The 19,575-nt window shown below is 41.2% G+C and overlaps 1 long non-coding RNA gene across 2 annotated transcripts in view; it reads left to right on the top strand.

Moving 5' to 3' along the window:
- LOC140917316 (uncharacterized) overlaps nucleotides 1-19,575 on the top strand; it is a 75,594-nt gene that overhangs the window by 3,440 nt on the left and 52,579 nt on the right. The window contains exon 3 of one of the 2 annotated variants that reach the window (XR_013636355.1): nucleotides 17,163-17,476. The exons of the other annotated variant lie outside the window; for it this stretch is intronic. This is a non-coding gene — a long non-coding RNA (uncharacterized LOC140917316). Of the gene's footprint in view, nucleotides 1-17,162; nucleotides 17,477-19,575 lie in introns of those variants that run through there. 2 annotated transcript variants of the gene reach the window in all.

Here is a 19,575-nt window from a genome sequence, read left to right as displayed (position 1 = left end):
ATTCAAAAATTCTAAACCTTAACAAATATGGGAATGGCAAATTAAGATTAAGAATATTCGATAAACCCTATTGTTCATAAATTTTCTTAGCAATACTGACATGCAAAAATTCACGTTACACATTCTCATAACAACCCTAAATCTGACCCACAGTATGTACACACACACACACACACACACACACACCTGTCTGTCTATCTTGGAGAATACAAAATGTCTAATTAGGAATGTATATGTCTGTAGCACTGTTTACTACTGGAATGTGTAAGGATAATTTTCACTGGTAATATCGTTGAACTAATATATGAAATTTAAGGATTATATAATAGTCATTATTACCTCAGCTTGACATTTCCATCTTTAAGGATTGGAGATTTTTTTAATGGTGATGCCCTTCTTATGTATTTTCAGTAGGGTTACATTACTTATTGTCCTAACATTAACTGTCAGCCAACAGAGTTTTTGCATGGGAATTTGTTTTCAAAAAGTAAAATAAGGAGGCCTGAAAGTTTGTTTGTTTTTAATGTTTAAATGATCTATACTGAAGTTAAATTTTTTAAAAGCATCTAAATGACTAGGAGCCTTAGTCCCATTTTCTAACATGACTCAAGGTATGTCTTATGTAAGCCCAAGGTTAGTAGAACTTGAGTTAACAGACCCAGGGTTTGTTAACCTAGGGCTTCATTGCCTACACTCATTTGTAACTGCAAGTGAGGAATTGTTGAACCCTGGATCTCAGCCTGGGGCTCCAGCATCTACACTGCATTATGCAAACCTAAGTCCAACCACCCGAATTCCAGAATTCCTAGTGCCGTCCCATGTGGCCATTCTAGCCCTTACTTCATGCAACACGGGAAAACTTCGCTGTCCACCAAACTTAACTGTGCAGAGGATAAAAGAAAATCATCCTGTTGGATTGTGGAATACTTTGGAGGACTCCTAGAGCATGAGTCCAGTGGGTCTGTGTCTGCATTACAAAGCAATAGGGTTTGCATCCTGGGTCCTGGCTTGACTCAGGCTCAGACCCTCTGCACTAACCCAGGGCTTAGAGGGTGATTTGTGAGTAGAGAGAAGGTGGAGTTAGGCTTGAGAGTGAGTTTGAACCCTGGGCTTACACGGCAATGTAGACACACCCTTAGGCATTTAGGGTATATCTACGCTGCAATAAAAAACCCTGTGGGGCTCGGGCTGCAGGGCTATAAAATTACAGTGCAGACGTTTGGGCTCAGGCTGGAGATCAGCCTCTGGGACTCTCCCCACCCCATGCCCAAATATCCATTTTATAGCCTTGCAAACTGAGCCCCATTAACCTGAGTCTGCTGACATGGGCCAGCCACAGGTGTTTTATTGCAGTGTAGATGTATCCTGTACGGGTATGTCTACACTGCCAAGTAGGCCTAGGATTCAAACTTAGGTGCAAGCCTAGCCCCCTCCATCTACACACAAATTGCACTAGACTCAGGGCTTAGACTCAGGGTCCCAAGATCCCACAGGGGTGAAGGATCCAAGCCTGAGTCAAGCTGAGACCCAAGGATCAAGCTCTATTGCTTTGCATTGTAGAGATAGACTCACAGAATTCATGCTCTGGGAGCCTGCCAAAAATATCCCACAAACACTTTAGGAGGTGTTAAGGAGGGAGACACGCAGCCACAGACTTGCTAAAGGTCCTCAGGGTAGGAGCTCTTCTAAGGTGGGAAACAGCAGGAGCTCCTCCCCACTTACCTGCAGGAGACACATAGCAGGGACGTCCTTCTTCTACAGAGTTTAGGAATTCCACAAGAGAGAAGAGTCTCCATACTTCTCTCCTGGGGAGTTCCTGATCTGTACAGGGGAGGAGACCTTTTTTCCTGACATGATGCCTCACACCTCTACTACACCAGCCAGTCACATTTCTCCCTGAATCCCTTAAGTATTAACATGTACAATGTTGTTATATGCTTGACTTTTATATGTAAATGCTCTATACATCTGATTCTGATGGATGTTTATAAATGGCATAAAACAAAATGGCAAGCATGTGAAATGGCTACAGTGACTATTGATTATTACTGTTTACCAGACTCCTGAATATTCAATAATGTGCAAAAAAGCCCAAAGGGTCCCTATGATGTAGAACAAGGTGCAAAAGCTAGAAGAGACCAAAAATATGTCCAAGGGAAACTTTCAAAAAGAAGGTTTTTACTATATTCAGCTTCCTATATGAGATGTTGATTTCTTTAGAGGCTGAGAAATCTAGCTCCATCTGGCATGTGCTTAACTTTAAGCAGGTGACTAGTCACATGGAAGGCAATGTGCTTAAGTGTTTTGATGGATCAGGGCCACATCGCTCAGTGCCTTGTAAGATTGAGCCCTGTTGTTTTTAAACTTTCTAAAACCAGCCAAGCTGCACCTTAATCGGAAACATATGTATTAAATCAGATAAAAGTTTGCAGCTTTGATTTTCAAGACACTGAAATCTCAGTTAGAAGGGGGCTGAATGTAGCCTGAATCACACACATCAGAGTGCAGCCTGAAACAGAGACCCACTGCTGACACCTCCACAGTCCTATGGAGATAAAAATCTAAGAAGAGTGCCCAGCACCTTTTAAATATCAAACCAGAATATTTGCCAGAGCTCTCTTTTGTAGATTTTCAAAGTAAACAGGATGTTGTGGTTTGTCTCCTTTTGACCCCTCTCTGTCTTCTCACTAACATTTACATTCTTTGCTGCTCTCAACACCAGAGGTATTTTCTGAAAGCTTCTCTCTTTCCCAAATAAACCTTGACAACAATTTCATTTTTCCCGATGTAACAATCAATTTACCAGGCACTCTAGACTGAATCAGATGGGACTCTATATAATCCAGTCTGCTGTCAGTTGATGGTCCACAAAGGAAGCTTAGAATCCACTGCAATTAGCAAAGTGATTGAACATACGGGTTGGGGTTCATCTTTATTTCTTAATGTACACAACTTTTATACAACCTAAGACAACTGAAAAAGCTGCATTAACTAGTTCGTGGGTACTGCTAGCATGTGGCAAAACCATTACTGAAATGAACAAACAGAAGCCAGTCTCCACTATTTTGACTACCAAGACAATGTTCATACAATGCAAAAGAAAACTTGTCTGTTGTGACTATTCTGCATGTCACTTTTATCTATGACAGCAAGGTACAAATGCTTTTACACACAAACCCATCACCAACCAGACTGGAAATCTCAGAATCAAGTAATACTGGTCATTTCTTTTAATGTGATTTTTTTTGGGGGGGGGATGATATTGGTCAAGGTCTTCCTTTAATGGTTCCAAATCTTTACACCGGGGGGTCATTTGCTATGAGGTAAGAGGGGCAGTTTTCCCCCCTCCCCCGCTGACATTGATTTGACCAACTGGATTTTTCATAGGTCTATATGCTCCACTATGTCTTCCATTTGTGGCCTCTCATCCCCTGACTTTCCAGGATATAGTACGTATGCAGAGTTGTTGTAGCCGAGTTGGTCCCAGGATATTAGAGAGACAAGTGAGGTAATATCTTTTATGGACCAACTTCTGTTGGTGAGGGAGACACGCTTTCGAGCTACCCAGAGCTCTTCTTCAAGTCACCTGGTAATAAAAGATATTACTTCACCCACCTTGTCTCTCCAGGAGATAGTATCACATAGAACATTCTACATGCTGACACAGTTTTGACCCCCTCCCCCAGAATTTTTCTGAAATGACCATCCACAGAACTGGTGTAAAGAGGGAGGCAAGTATGAAAATATAGTTAGGGGCCAAGACTTATCAAATGTTAAATGGGTTAAAAAAATATCACGTCAGGAAAAACTGCTTCTTTTTGGTCCTATTCTGTACCTAATTCTGCTTTTCTTCTCAATGGTAGCCCATAAGCCTCTTCTTGTGTAGAACACTTATCAAATGGTTAATTTGTATAAGGCCACTGCTTCCACAGACATGTTGCAATAGTGTTACACTCTCAGTCAATGAGAATGAGTCCTGATGAAACTGGCCATGGTACTGGAGAAGAGTTTCGGAACCAGGCAGCGCTAGAGTTCAGGCAATTTTCAGTTAAATTCAGATGTCATAATTCTTCTCTAATTTTTCTTACTCTCAGCCAATGAGAAATCTTTTTTCTAAGAAAGGAAACACACACATACAAAGAAACTTGTGTGGATTCATATTTCCAGTGTTTCAGGTATTTACCTGTAAGAAGATGTAGGTCTTTTCCTATTAATTTTTCCCCCATAGTGCCAAATACTGGTGTTTCTTTTCTTGTAAACAAATTTGTATTCAGATATTACAGTATGTGGACTGAATTATTTTATACATTGCACTCACACTTGCCTTAATCGGTCTCAATTCTATAGCCAATAGACCAAATTACTAAAGTCAATGGCATTTCATAGTTTAAATAGGGGCAGAATTTGATTTAGTGGTGCCAATTTTAATTTCATCTACCCAGTAGTCGATCCAAAGTAACTACATTGACTCCTGGAATTGACACCTCCTCATCTATTGTTGGGAGTGGGCTACATCCACTCTGATTGAATTGGCCCTGTCAACACTGGTTCTCCACATGTGAGGTAACTCCCTTCTCTTCATGTGCCAGTATATTTATATCTGCATCTGTAATTTTCACTCCATGCATCTGAAGAAGTGGGGTTTTTACCCACAAAAGCTTATGCTCAAAAAAATCTGTTAGTCTTTAAAGTGCCACCAGACTCCTTGTTGTTTACATTGACTTCAGTATACACCTCTACCCTGATATAACACTGTCCTCAAGAGCCAAAAAATCTTACCACATTATAGGTGAAACTGTGTTATATCGAACTTGCTTTGATCCACCGGAGCACCCCCCGGAGCACTGCTTTACCGCGTTATATCTGAATTCGTGTTATATTGGGTCTCGTTATATCAGGGTAGAGGTGTATTTATGTTTTCCCTGTTAATAGCTATTAGATGTTTTATTTTCTCTGAATCATCTAATGCCTAATAATTCAACATTCAGGATGATACTCTCCCTTTAACTTGTTGCCTAGTCTACACTATGCAAAGTTAGGTTGATGTAAGCTGCCTTGCATAAACCTAGTTGTGCATATGTCTACACTTTGTTCTTTAACCACTTAAAATCTGCCTTTTATAGTTAATAAAATTTGTTTTGTTTATTATAAAGCCCAGTTTCTGTTGTGCATGTCTTCCTCCACATTGAGGGAAGAGGCGAATTTCATAATATACCTTTGAATCTGCACCCCAAGGGAGGTGGACACCTGAGTGTTGGGGCAAGTCCCTTAAGCTGAGGCTTCCCACAGCTGATCTCAGTATCTGTGTCATTCTACAGTTAAGTGTGGCCCTGCCTGTGTGTGTGTGTGCCAGAGGAGACTTAATAGCCTGGCTCAGCAAGAAAGGTAAAAAGGGTGCCCTGGCTGGCAGAACAGGTGGGCTCAGTGATATCCCAGCACATCAGGTGGCATCTTAACTGGGGGCAATCTGTCACAGACGGTATGGAGGGCTGCACAGGTTTCTGGGATTTTTTTTTAAAAAGGCATGAAAATTATGGGATAGAAACAGTTGCACACTGGGAAATTGACCACTTGTTCCCAGTCACTTTGCGCAACTCATTTCTGCCCACAATGCATTGCCAAAATTTCCCAAAAGACAGTGCACTGGATGTTGGCACATTGCATATGGCAGTACCTACCCATGGTGCACCACATTGAGCATCAACACGCACTCTTGGTGACAACACAGAAAGCCAAGTATACACATGTACACACGATATGACGTAAATTGCGTCAACCAAAATTCGTAGCATATACATGGCTTGTGTCTTTTTAAGTACAGTAGAATTGTCTAATTGCTGGACTCTGCTGAATTGTTGAGCTTCACAGTATTCCCTTGCCTTAAGGGCACTCCTAACCATTACTACAAAATACTGTTTAAAAAAATCAGTTCTGTTATTTAAACAGTACTTCTCCAAATATTGTAAGCAATTAGCAATCCCTGTTTTTAAGATCCCTATTTCCCTTATGCAAGCTCACACATGCTTCATTAAACATAGCTTGTTCCTCAAGAATTCAGTTTACCTTGTTTATCTGCAGTGTAATAGGCCTAATTAGGAAATTAAATGTTTTGTGAAGTACTTTAGCTAATAGTGTCCATCCAAAAACAATTGTTACTGTTAAAGATATAGTATCAACCTGTTATACACAAATGCATTCTCCTTCCATAGATGGAGGATGCCATATGTATTTTCTTCAATGGGAAAAAAAAACTTTAGCAGATGTGTTTTTAAAGTCATTTTTTTTGCTCCAGAGCAAACCAAACACAGAATCACTGAGGAATCAAGAAATGTTGACTTATGAAGTATTACCTTGTTTTAAAAAATGTTCATGGGTAAATCTGAAACTTCATACTCTAGCAAACTTTCCACAGAAATCAGTGGGAATTATGCTTGAGTACGGCGCTCACCTCTAAGACGGCTGTGTATAGAAAAGTTATCCTGCCAGTATATTGCTTCTGCCAGGGGATTTGCCCTTACTCTAAAGGAAGGTTTAGAGTTCTTCAGTCTAAACATATATGACTATGACCATTTAGACACCAGATCATAATTCTTTATCTATCTTTTTACAATATCTTCAACAACAACGAACAGAGGCCAAAATTCTTCTCTTATGGACATTGAACTTAGTGGGGTTACATGGGGATAACCCAGAACAGAATTTGGATCTAAATGTTCTATTTTAAACTTTTTATGTATAGAGACAACTAGAAGGCACTTTAATCTAGAAAACAAAAGAACAACAAGATCCAATGACTGGAAAATCAAGTCAGAAAAACTCAAAGTGGAAATAAAATACACACTTTTATTAGTGATGGTAATTTTATTTTTATTTTATTTATATTTTATTTTTATTAATGATGGTAATTTTCCATCAAGTTGAGTATATAAATGACAATGAGATGTTTTTCTAAAAAAGATGCCCTAGTTCTATGCCAAGCTACTGGGCTTGATAAACTGGTAAAATTCTATGGCCTGTATTATGCAGAAGGTCAGACTAGATCCATATAATGGCGCGTTCTGGCTCTAAAAATCTATCTGTCTCCTAAAAAGAGCATTAATAGAGACAGCCAAATTTTGCTCTCAGATAAATCCATACAATATTACTGCCTTCTATAGACTTGCACAGACTCAAGCAAGAAAGTAATTTTGCCCTGCAATTACATTCAAAGATTAGGCACATATGTCATGTTCGCTCTGGTCCATTGGAATGTGTACCTCCATTCAAGATGCATGCTACTACATTGTCATTTCTTTGCTCTGCAGTAAGCACGGTCCCCGCAAGACAGATGTTTGAAAGGAAAAGCACAGTTTCCTTTACTCATGCTGAGCCTCATTAATCAAGTTCCTTGTCTCAAAATAGCTCTCCATGGTTCCGTGAAAAATTATTTCACTAATTTTAATTCGTGACTTTAAACTTCTCAAATGTAGTTTAACACAAATATTTTTAAATGTGGAACTTCCTTTTCTGGTATGAGAAAGCAAAACTAGATGGAACAGACATAGCTATTTAATTTCTTATTGATATAGGCATAATATACAGTATCAATCTATACCAGATCTGTGACATCCCAGTGTTCATGATGTTGCACACGATGGCCACTTGGAAACATAACTCAGAACATCCTCCTCCACCTCTTTCACTTGAGTTAATCGAATCTTCTGAGTACTGTACCTCCTTTACTCATTGAACAGTTACATTTCCATCCAATAGGAGGCAATGGTAGACCTACACATTATTTATTCTTTATATTACAGTACTACATAGAGGCTCCAACTGAGATCAGGGCTCCATGGTGCTAGGTGTTGTACATAGAAACAGAAAGAGCCAGTCTCTGCCCCAAAGTTCTTACTGCCTCAATAGACAAGACAAATAAAGGGTGGGAGACAAGAAGGATTATTATTCCCATTTTCTGATGGATTACTGAGGTTTGGACGGATTGGGGCCTTAATCAAGCAAATTCCTTAAGCATATGCTTAACTTTAAGCACATGACTAGTTCCATTTAAATTAACTAGATTACTTAAAGCATCTTCTTAAGTGCTTTGCTGGATTGGAGCCAAAGTCACACAGCAAGTCAGTGGCAGAGACAAGAATTAAATGCATATCTCCTGAGTCCCAATCTACCAACAAGATCATCCTTCTGCTCATTATCTGTATGGGTAAATATTTGGTAATAGCTTGGTTTTGCATTGTACTCTAGAGATCTAGTTCAGTACTCAGTGAAGTAAATGATAATCTTTCCACTGATTTAAATAGGATCTAGATCAGGGTTCTCAAACTTCATTGCACCATGATCCCCTTTTGACAACAAAAATTATTACACGGCCCCAGGAGGGGGGATGGAAGCCTGAGCCTGCCTAAGCCCTGCTGCCCCAGATGTGGGAGAGCCAAAGCCAAAGCCCCACCAGCCTGGGAGGAGTGGGGGGGCGAAGCCCAAAGATTTCAGCTCCAGGCAGGGGTGCTGGAACAATTTGTATAGTGTAGGTTCTGAGAGCCATTGAACCAAACTGTAAACTGTATATAATGGAAACCACTTCAAGCGAGGGGGTGAGGCAGCACCCACCGTAATTTTAGTTCTAGCACCTATGGGCAGGGGGTCTGTAACCTGAGCCCCGTCGCCCAGGGCTGAAGCTCTCTGGCTTCGGCCCCAGGCGGTGGGACTTGCACTTTGGAGCTGACCCAGGTGAGGCCCCAGCAAGTCTAAGCCAACCCAGCAACCCCATTAAATTGAGGTCCTGATCCACAGCTTGATAACCACTGACTAGATTGATCCCTAGAGGAGAAACTTGTTTGTGCATGTTTCTTTTGCATTTCAATATTCTGCTTATTATACTTGTTACCAATGTTTCTTATTTATTATCACACCCACTACCAGGCCTTGAGTCTGATGCCAGCAATGGGGCAAATGCTGCTTACCTTACTCACCCTGGCAATGAGTATTGTAGTATGTACTGAAGGCAAAGTAATGAGAACAGATATTAAAACCATCTCAAAGCCTGTGAAGTTGCTATTGTTTCCCCCCCCCAAGAACATCAGCATTTCACGTACTATATTTTTCTTACTGAAAATACCTGCAATCTAGACACTATATTCCTTTCCCAATCATTGCTTACACCATAATTACTGTGATCTCGGTTAAAGTACCAGCAATTCAACTGCTAGAAATTTATTCAAATACTGACAATATAAAGGCCTCATTTCCCCAAAGATTCTGTATTTCCTTTCAATATTTTCTTTAGATCAGATGAAAGAGAGAGTTGCTTAGATACCTACTTACTGAACAATCACAACAGATAAATAGCTGGGCTTTATTTAGAGAGGAATAAGTTTGTCTTACCTTTTGTTCTGAAGATGATTTAAATACATTAGGCCAAGTTGGCAGCTGTTATAAATGTGTGCAACTTCCACTGAAGTCAGTGGCATTGTGCCCACTTATGCCAGCTGTGAATCTGGCCTAATATCTACATTAGAAGTGCCTTCAAATGGAAACTGTGGCTGTTACAGACCTGAAGCAATGGGCTCTTAATGATTTCTGAAATTGATGCAGAAGTAAATATCCCAGAGAACTGGAATAATTTAGTCACTGATATGGATACCTTCTCTACAAGATTGAAAAGAGGTTTGTCAAAATATATTGAAATCCTGTTTGTCCATTTATTCATGAGGTTACTGCCTGGGTTACTATAGTAACCAGGTATCCCTTGATGACCTGCCTTGGTGCCAAAAGAGTTTACATTTATGATTATCCATTCAGCTGTAATCATTGCAGTGCATTCATGAAGTGCTATGGGGCTACTTTTGTTCTCCTATATAAAATAACCCTGAGGAGAATAATTTCAAAGCTGGCTGGTTTTGTAAATAAGCAAAATAAAAAATGGATCCATTAAACTAACAAGAAGTGACCAATTTGTTTGTACTGCAGGTGGTAGCCCCTTTCCTCCCACCCTTTGTTTATCATCGTTTCAGGGTGCTAGCTCTTTGGACAAGGACTGTCTCTTCCTATAGTTTTGCAGCGCAACTAAACCAATGTTGGTGCTCCTGCAGTATAAACAATAATAGCCAATGACACCAAACATTGTTGTAGGTCAAAAATATAGATTAATACATTTTTACAAGCTTTGGATGGATTCGGTGTAACAGGCTCCTGCAGAAAAATGTATGGTAATAAACTACGAAGAATATTTTATCCCGGATTCACCTCTCACTTACACCAGTGTATGTCAGAAGTAATTCCATGGCCATGAATAGAGTTATGTCAGTGTAATTGATACTAGAAGTCTTTAGCCTTGAAGGAAATAAAATAGGGATCAACCAAAGTTGTGAAGAAAAAGGCCTGGATCCCATCTTGCTCTCAGTCTGGAGTAAGGCCACTAAAGTCAGTACTGCTGTTCTTTCGCTTTATTTTCCTTTTTTCTGACCATCTTTAGTTTTGGATGGAAAGGAAGGATAGATGAGGAGAAGAACCAATCGGATTTATCAACAGCCTGGATGTGGGAGGAGGGAGAGAGACATTGAGGGTGTGCTAGCAAAGAGAATGGTGTCATACATTAACGAGGGAGGAGTGTTGGGAGGAAAGGGAAAATGTCTCATTTTAGCCATGCTGAGTTTGGGTCTGCAGCAGACCATAGAGCATAAAAGGCAGAAAGGGAGTTGGAGATTGAAGTGAGTGGGGCACATCAGGGGGAGTGAGTGAATTTGGCAGTCATCACCATACAGGTGAGAGCTAAGGCAATGTGAACAGATGGGTAATCCCAGGAAGAATATATAGAGGGACGAGAGGAGGATACCAAGGGCAGAACCGAAAGCATCCCAATAAAAAGAATGGGAGAGAGGCAAGAGAGGAAGCAGCAAAGGAGAGGGCAGAGGGGAACCAGAGGAGCAAAGACTCATGGACACCAAAGGATGTATAAGTTCATGATGAGAGAGTGACAAACTATGTAGAAGGCAGTGAAGAGACTGAGTTGAGTGGAGGAGAGGCTCTCACTTTCCATGGTCACATGTTTTGCGTGTCTTTGTTAACAGAGAAAACCACTGGGCCAAAGTGTCTTTTCAGTGATGAATGACTTATCGTAGACATTTAAGGTCTTGGGGGCAAATTCAGCCCACACAGCCATAGTAGAGCTCAAGTCCAGCATTCTGCTCTGCAGGTGGAAGTTTAGCACTGTAGGCACCGCAGAATATCACAGACAAGAGCCAAGGTTTTCAAAAAGGGATCCCTACAATCAGACTCCTGAATCCTTATTTATGTAACCCTGCTGCTCTTGTGACTGTTTTATAGGTGCCCTGCCCAGAATGTGCAGAGAGGCCAGATTCTGATCTCACACAATAATAATTCCACTAACTTCTTTAGTTACAGTACCTGAGTCTCCTCCCACCTACAGCTGGTATAACACTTCAGTTGAATCTTTCCTGATTTGCAGCATCATAAGTGAGTGAAGAATCAGGCTTTGTATGCATATTTATGGAAACAGTTTCTGGATACAGCCTTGGATTCAACAGAGTGACAACTGGGATGAATTTGGTCTGCAGTATGCCAGAAGGTGGGATAACATTTGGGCAATTTTGCAAGCACATGGATGTTGACCTGAGACAATGGAACACTGAGAACTCTGCAAGGTCAAAAATGTTTTCAGCACATAATTTCTGAGAAAGAAAAAGTTTGGAGCTTCATAAATTGTTTCACAATTTCCAATGAGTATGATTTATTGTGAAAATAGGAAGTGCGCTGGAAGTCAGACTTCCTATTTCAGACCCAGGCACACGCTAATTATTCACAGGCATGTAGAGAGTTTCTAATTACTGTATCTCTACCTATTTTTGCAGACTTTAATTCTTTTGTCACCTGGGCCCAGAACTTGCAAAACACCCCTGTGTGCTAACAACCCAGGATAGAACTGTTTTGAAAGCATAAAAGAAAAATAAATTGTATAAAGACTATCCCATAGGTAAAACAGAGTATTTAGAAATTGCATTGTTGTAAAGTGGAAAGGCTGAGGGCAGAGAGAAGATATCTCATAAGGTATAAAATAATAGTGTTATTTGATGTGCAGCTCCGCCTGCCATCATATATAACAAAGATGAATGAAAATACAATGTTCTGAATGTCCTAACACATCAAAGCAAACAAGGGGAGTCCAATAGAAAACAAAGGAAGAGAGGGAACATTATAAAACATGGGACCCAATAGTGGTCATTCTATAAAGAACTAACCTCCACCTCTGGAAAATGTACTGGTTTTAGATTTTTAAGCATGGGACAGATTTCATAGAGCACTAGCTCCACATACAGAGGCCCCTGACAGCAAAGGCTAAGCACTTGCCAACTTGAGACAAGATAGTAAGATTCATAAAACAAGCAGTGTCTGCTTATAGTCTAACACACTGTATTGGCATTGGTTCCCAATAAGTGTTTCTTCTTAGAGATGAGCTGTCCCTGAGGTTTGAACTAATTAACATGTAAATAGGTATTCAGGCATTTACAAAATCAAGCACATAAGTGTACCTAAGAATCAGCATGCAATTCAAATTTATATAATAGGAATGGAGATCCCACCAAGCGTGTTGAAACAACAGTCAACACAGAACTGCAGGGATTGAAGACAGTTCTCATCAACATTCTGCATTAGATTTTGCCTGGTGTACTTAATTAAAGAATGAACTCTATGACCATATAAGGTCAGTTTTTGGGCTCTGTAAGGACTGAAGATACATATTATAAAATACTTACTGTAAAGTTTCAAGAGACTTAATTGTGGAAGGTGCTGAGCACTCTGGCCCTGATACAGCAAAGCCCTTCACCACATGCTTAACTTTCAGAATAAATAAATAATAAATAAATAAAAATGCTTAAGTCCACTGAAGTAAATGCTCCAGCAAAGCTCATGTTCAAGTGCTTTGTTGGATCAGGGATGAAATGCTCGCTCAACACCTTACAGAGATCAAATCCAAGATAACTCGTTCTGTAGTTTGGCCAAGTTAAATATGCTGAGCCACAACTTTCTGTTTTCATGATAGAGAATACAGTTCATGTGTGTCCAAAGCAATTTCTGTAGGTGTAAATGAGGTGAGGAGAATGTAAGTTACTCACCCACTTTAGGGAAACAATTGGATTTTTTTAATTTTAAAAACATGCTAACAAATTGCTACGTGAAGATTTTTCTACATCTTGTGTCTCATGTTATTTGACTCTGTGATCTCTCTCTTTTGGTGTATATCAAAGGGAAGCATTTACATGCAGAGCGAAATGGATTTACTAAATCGCACAATGGGATATTTTATGCGGAACAGGGCATTCATATTTCTCACCCCGACACTGAAATTTGGGAACAAAGGGACTTATATCATAGACATTCTGTCTTTAAAAAATAAATAAATAAATTCTCTGAAATCTCTGGGCTGAACTAGCTGTGACTAAAGCATACATTTAACAGAAACTTAGCTGGTCATTTAGAGTCTGATGTTATTTCTGCTTTTTAAATTTCTGCCTTTGCGGTCAGCACCAGAGAATATTTTTCATGCAAAATTGGAGGCTTTTGTGGAAAAACAGTTGAGAGGTATGTGTACGAGGGCTAGCCTAGAAACAGTTCTCATCATCCCATGAGAATTTAAGATTTAAAAAATTTCTCCTATCCTGAATTGTGATAAAAATCAAAATCTGTTTTTCACAAACCAACAAACTGAAGCAATGTTTTGTTTCGATCGAAATACCTCGTTTCTATAATTTCAAACTGTTTTGTTTTGGTGTCGGCCTTTTCAAACTTCTGATAAATTAACTTTCAAAAATATATTTTTTTAAAACTGAGAAACAAAGACATCAAAACAAGATGTTTTGATACTTTTAACACTTTTTTAAAAATATTTTGCCAAATTGGGAAATTAAGCAAAACTCTTACGCATGAATAGTTTCAGTTTAGATGAATCAGCATTTTTTGGCAAAAATAGTTTCCTCAAAATAATATCCGCCCAACTCTAATGAGCACAATAAAGTCTCATTGCCAGTTCTGTCTGTGGCAATAGCTTTGATAAAAGATCATTTTTTCCCTTGATAAATGAATCATCTCCTAGTTTGTAGCATAAGTAGAAAATGTGATCCAATTTGTATGGGGAACTTGTAGTGTATTTCACAAACCTAAAAATGTCATCAAAGTATTACAGTATTTATCATCTAAAAGTCCAATAATCTATTCCTTTCTAAATTCAACAGCACATATCTGAGAATAAGTAAATCACAGCCATGAGGCATTTTGATTTAAAACTAACATGCATCTCTTTACTGCTAGTTTACCACCTCATTTTGAATCTCACACATATTAAGAATAATAACCCTTCAAAACTATCAGAAGTTATGCCATCTCAGTGGAATCATCAGACATTCTGTCTGTGGAAATAAAATTGGTGGCGGTGAAAGATGGAAGCAAAACTGATAAATTGCACACCTAATTTAACGCTTCAAAATCCGCTCCCAGCTTTATCCTTATCGAATTAAATGTAATCTGTGTTTTGTGGGAAAGCAACATGCTGAGTAACTGAGATAAATTAACTTGTCACCATCTTTCAAATCTAAAACAATTTAAATGTAAAATACGTAAGATAAAAGTAGAATGAAAGTTATAGACTGATGTGCTGAAGTCAGATTGATCCTTATTTGTAAGAATGACAGGTTTCAGAGTAGCAGCCATGTTAGTCTGTATCAGCAGAAAGAAAAGGAGGACTTGTGGCACCTTAGAGACTAACAAATTTATTTGAGCATAAGCTTTCGTGAGCTACAGCTCACTTCATCGGATGCATTCAGTGGAATGAGCTCACTTCATCCGATATATTCAGTGGAAAAGCATTCCACTGAATGCATGCGATGAAGTGAGCTGTAGCTCACGAAAGCTTATGCTCAAATACATTTGTTCGTCTCTAAGGTGCCACAAGTCCTCCTTTTCTTTTTATTTGTAAGAAGTTTCTAATCAAGTTTTGTATGGGATGGATCAATATTGTGTCATGCAACACAAAAGAGCAAATTAAAATAACAGAATTACAGACACACAAAAATAAGCCTATATATGTCTCAGGAGGCAATTATTCTACATCATGATTATTACTATCTGCTTTCATTCTTCAGATGACAGAGGCACTAGAGTAAGTCGAAAGGCAACAGTCTGCTCTGTGTTATAAATACTGTTGCCATACAGAAGTATATATGAACAAATATATAGCCCTTTGTCACTGAGTGCATCACTCACTGCAGAGCTGGTACCTCCTCCTGGTCACTCTGGTGATTAGCTTGAGGTCAACACCCCCTGTCGGCGGTTTGCATACTGTCACTGCAGCCCCTCTCACAGCCTCAGGAACTGCAGTGTCCTCTTCGTGGCTTGGCCTTCTGGTCATGTCATCATCCCTAGGTGGCGGGGGGGAGATTAGTATCACAGTCCAATAGTCCAGTGGTGAATGGAGGGGAGGGGACCTGAGCCCGCCAACTACTCCGGGTCCTAGCCCAGGGATCCTATTGACCACAGCCTCTTTCTGTGACTTTTTAGCATCTCACCATCCTGCTATGTCTCCCTGGGCCACTTCCCCATGGCCCCAGCACCTTCTTCACCCTTGCCTCAGGGCATGTCACTACCCAGTCCCAGCAGCCAGACAGGAACTCCCTCTTGCTTTCCCAGTCCCTGCCAGTAGTTGCTCTGTCCAAGGTGCTGCAGGTGTCAGTCTATATATGAGAGAGAGAGAGAGACCATACTTCTTGAGCTCCCAACAACTGACTTCAACTCTTCCCTGCAGCTCCTTTTATTCGATCCTGCTGGGCCCTGATTGGCTGCTTCTTGCATCCTCTCTCCTATTGGCTGCACCTCACACAGACTCTCTGGGCCACTCTGAGGACTCATATCCACTGCCCCCTGGTTAGATTAACCCTTTCTGCACCCATGTGGGGCAAACATCACACCCTTGCCAAACTAACTCTTTTTCAGAGTGCTGCAAAGCATCCTAGTTTGCACCATATACTTGAATCTTTTGCTAGGCCCCAAGGCCCATTGCATGAGTGACACAGGCTTTAGCCTTACCAATGACACACACAAGAATGAGACACCATGAAGAACAACCCATGCCCACCCACACCCTCAGCAGATAGGTAAATAACACATGCATGGATTTGAAGGCAATCTCCTACCTACCCAGATTTATACACGTATCTCCCTGTCACATAGATGACAATAAAGTAAATAAAACAGACCACAGCAAAGGAATAACACACCAAAAACAACAGCACAACAGACTGGGAGCTAAGTTGGAGGTGGGGGGTGAAAGAAAAACAGGATCGGGAGAAGGAAAGGGTTAAGGTTTTGTAATAATAAACAAACATGAATATATAAGACCATTCCCCACCTCCTAACACTTACAAACTCCTCCAACCTTAGTTCCCTGCCCATCTTCTTCTTGAGGCAGCTGGTAAGACCCAAGTTGCCTCCTGAGATGGAGTGTTGCAGCACTATAGTATTGGCTGGCTTTAAAAAAAGCCCCTTACTTTATCTTCACCCCTGGGTGTGGCAGGTCCTCTCCTGACTTCAACTGGGCTTGCTGGTTTCCTGATTGGGATTCCTTTGGGGTCTTGACTGTCTCTCAGTAGTGAATGTTGTTGGGTTGAACCCTCTCTCTCTGGATGCTGGTCATGGCAGGGCTGGAGCTGCCTGATCCATGCAGTTAGCATCTCAGAACAGTGCAAAACTTCCTTGGCAGTAGAGGGCGAGGGGGAATGTAGCAGGACTTCCCTGAACTGCTCTCTCCCTCTCTCAACTTCCAAATTGAAACTGAAAGTACATTCACTCCTTCCCTCCCTCCTTTTCTTCCTGTCCTTGTGTAAAGTTAGGCTGTCCCTTCGCTGGCCATGTGGAAGCCTCTTATTGGCCCCAGCAAGGGGTTCTCGTTCCTTCTGTCCCCAGCCCTGACTCCAAGCATGCTGAAAATGTGGGGAGGGTCAGACTGGTTTGGAAGCCATCTTAGTTGTAGTTCCTGTTGGTAGGGTCCTCTCTAGGCTCAGCCTGCAGCTCCACAGTCTGGCAAGCTCCAAGTAGGGATTACATAAGAAAAGAATCAATTCATTTTCTGTTCACTGACAGCATCACCCATTCCTTTTCAGACAGATGCACCTGGACGTTAACCATTTTGCCATGAATAATCAGCTCAACTATTCCTACCATGTATGAGCATCTAAGGCTGAGACCAAGAGCAGTAAGAAAGGGAGGTTTAAGCCAAGTAGATTGGAATGGAAAGACCCAGTTAAAGCAACATCTGGAAGAGAACACCCCAGCACAGCAATGTGGCAATGCATCACATTCCAAATTATTCTCTGGTGACATGGTATCTCCTTGTTAATGAGATTGCATGAGGCAGAAGTACACAGAAATATGCTTATGGGGCTCTTCCTGTCACCCCATCAAGAAATAAAGACAATTGCCCAGCTGGCTGACTCATTTCCTGGTTTAATAAATTTAGAAATGTAATGGGGGTTAAATTTGGAAACTAAGAAAATCTTTAACAGCTGTCTCAAGCTGAGCAACTGAGGGCTGGTGCAAGTCTGCTTTCCCATTTGTAGCCATAGTGTTTGGGATAAGTGATGCATTTGTGGATCTCCATATTTAGCTCCCAATCTGTCTGTATTCTTCTACCTCTTAAATGGGTAACTTCATTACCTCCAGGTGAGGATCAGAGTAGCACACAGCTGGTTCAGAGTTGCCTTTCCCCATAGTGCAAATTGCTTGGCCATTGCTAAGGATCAGGGCCACAATATTAACTACAGAATATCTTCAGAGGGGAAGAATTGGGCCCCCAAGAGTGGTTAGTTGAGATGGAACTTCTAGACTAAAGAAATCCTATTTGGATCCTGGCTAGTTCCGCTTGTGTTCATGTTGTTTCTTTTATGGTACCTGCAAGAGGCTCCAAGATATGCTAATAGAAGAGTGACAAAACTTTGCACTTTGGTAATGCCTGTCCCCAGAGGAGCCAATAATGCTTTATTTATCATTGAATAAAGCAACATCATGCTCATGGGGCAGGTCCGAAGTGAATGTTAGAATTTGGGGAGAGAGGTTTGTTTTGGTTTTGGGTTTCTGTGATTGTTTTTTTGGCTGTGTGCCTCTTTTTTCTTTTTTAAGAATTTGTTTTAATTTAAAATTAAACAAAACCAGAACTGAAAGCCACGCCATGTGCTCTCATCTTCCCGATACAGTTTAGTCGGAACACTGCCATTTTAAAAAGATTTAAGAAATAGCACAATGTGTCCATGAATTTCTACATCAAGAGTCAAAGCAATGCCGGGGGAAACTTGCTGAAGTTAATGGAGCGCCACCTGGTATGAAATGGCCCCACAGTCCTAATACTCATCACCTATTTCTTTTCTTGACATTTGTAGGTGGTCAGATTTGCAGATGAATGCTGAGTAAGGGCTCAGAGATTTTTGCATCTTGTTTCATGCCCAGGAGAAACCCCACATGGGGTTTCATGCAGTTGCTAGTAACTACATTGTCTTTTTTTTTTTTAAATGATGATACCTGCAGTAGACATTTCAACTCATTTAATACAAGAAACTTGCTTTAAGGCATTAGACGGGCAGACTATTTCAAGAAGTGACAAGTATGCACAAACTAAAATCTGGCCCAAAGGGAGTGGGAAGGAATGTTCAACCAAATTTGTGCAACTGAGTATGCAGTAAATGTCTATAACAGGGGTCGGCAACCTTTCAGACGTGGTGTGCTAAGTCTTCATTTATTCACTCTAATTTAAGGTTTCACATGCCAGTAATACATTTTATTGTTTTTTAGAAGGTCTCTCGCTAGAAGTCTATATATTATATAACTAAACTATTGTCGTTTGTAAAGTAAACCAGGTTTTCAAAATGTTGAAGAAGCTTCATTTAAAAATCAAATTAAAATGCTGATCTTATGCCGCCGGCCCGCTCAGCCCGCTGCCAGCCTGGGTTCCGTTCACCTAGGCCAGCAGCAGGCTGAGCGAGACCTGCGGCCGGGACCCCAGCTGGCAAGGGGCTGGCAGCCAGAATCCCAGACCGGCAGTGGGCTGAGCGGGGCCAACAGCCGGGACTCCAGACCAGCAGTGGGCTGAACGGCTCAGCCCACTGCCGGTCTGGGATCCCAGCCCTGCCCACATAGAGTGGGTACCTACCTTCTCCCTGGTTCTAGCCCATTCTCTTCCTCTCTCTCTGCACTGAGCTGAGGGTGGGAGTGCACTGAGCACAGGGCTGGGGGTAAAGGAGCGGGCTGGGGGTTGGGGTGTAGGGCCTGGCCAAGAGCTAGAATGAGGGAGCGGGCTCAGGGTTGGGGCAGGAGGTTTGGGTGTGGAGTGCTTACCTGGGCAGCTCCCATTTGGTGCAAGGGGTGCAGGTGGGAATGTGGGTGTGTGTGTGCGGGAACTCCCGTTTGGTGCTCAGGGTGGGGGTGGGAATGTGGGGGGTGCAGGAGTCAGGGCAGAGGGCTGGGAGCATGTGAGGGGGATGCTGGAGTCAGGGCATGGGGGGGCTGGGTATGTGTGGAGGTGCT

This window comes from Lepidochelys kempii, chromosome 9 (genome assembly GCF_965140285.1).
Source record: "Lepidochelys kempii isolate rLepKem1 chromosome 9, rLepKem1.hap1, whole genome shotgun sequence".
Classification (NCBI taxonomy): domain Eukaryota; kingdom Metazoa; phylum Chordata; order Testudines; family Cheloniidae; genus Lepidochelys; species Lepidochelys kempii.
Note: the sequence above shows the minus strand (reverse complement) of the source record. Positions and strands in the feature narration are given on the sequence as shown.